Genomic DNA, 1,124 nt, shown 5'->3' on the forward strand with positions numbered 1-1,124 from the left:
CGCGGCCACGGGAGCACAGGGGCCGCTCGAGGGTTCTCGGGTCCCGGAGCCGGGGTCGCAGCCCGCCGCCAGCCGCTCGCCCACCTCGCTTGCTCCTCTCCCGGCAGAGACCCGAAGGCCGGCGGGATCGGACGAGGCTGCTCACCGCTTCTCTTAGGGAACCCGAAGCGTACGACGCAGCGCGCCTGCCCTGCCGCAGTGGGTCCACACTGACCGGGGAGCGCGGTTGGGTCGTCTTCTGCGGTTCTCCAGAGGGTCCTGAAAACCCTGTCGCCAATAATCTGCAGGCGCCTGCCGTCCCGACCCGGCATCACGGGCCGGTGGCTGAGCCGCCGGCGCCGCCGCTCCGACAAGACGGCGCCGCCTCGGAAGCCCCTCCTTGGGGCTGCTGCGAATTCACTCCGATAGGTGGCGTCCGCGGCTCCCCTGCCGTGCCGGTCTACCCGTAGAAACCTATAGGACCCACACCTTCCGCTTAGTCGATGGAGGTTTGAGCCCTAGCCTCCTGCGGTACCAGCTTGACCGCCACTAGGGGCGCTGCTGCTCGGTAACAACTTGAGTTGTTGCAAAAGAAAAAGAGGAAAGCAGAAACCGCTCGCTCGCTCGCTCCCTTTCTTGGGTAGAAGGGACGACGGGTAGCCCGGTCTACCCATAGATGAGTCAGGAGACGGCGGCTCTCTGCACCATCAGGCCCCCGTTCTGCCGGTCTACCTGCCCCCCCACCCAAACACACACACAAACAACCAAAAGGAAGAAGGGACGGCCGGAAGTAGGGACGGCCGGCCGGCCAGCCAGCGACAGAAGGAGCGGTCCGGTGGGACTGGAAGCATTGCCCAGGCTGGGACGTCCCGGTCTACTCGCCGGAGAGGCTGGCGCTTCCGGTCTACCCGGAGAAAGCAAGTCTTCCCGGTCTACCCGCCGGTTGCCCCGGTCTACTCGCCGGAGAGCCTGGGGCTTCCCGGTCTACCTCCCCGAAAGCACGGCCTCCCGGTCTACCAGGCGGAAGCTGGCAGCGTTGCCCGGTCGACGGGCCCTTGGTTCCACTCCGGTCTGCTCGCCGGAGAGTCTGGGGCTTCCCGGTCTACTTCCCCGAAAGCAAAGCCGCCCGGTCTACCCGCCCTTCC

This window comes from Zootoca vivipara, chromosome 16, assembly GCF_965207765.1.
Source record: "Zootoca vivipara chromosome 16, rZooViv2.hap1.1, whole genome shotgun sequence".
NCBI lineage: Eukaryota > Metazoa > Chordata > Lepidosauria > Squamata > Lacertidae > Zootoca > Zootoca vivipara.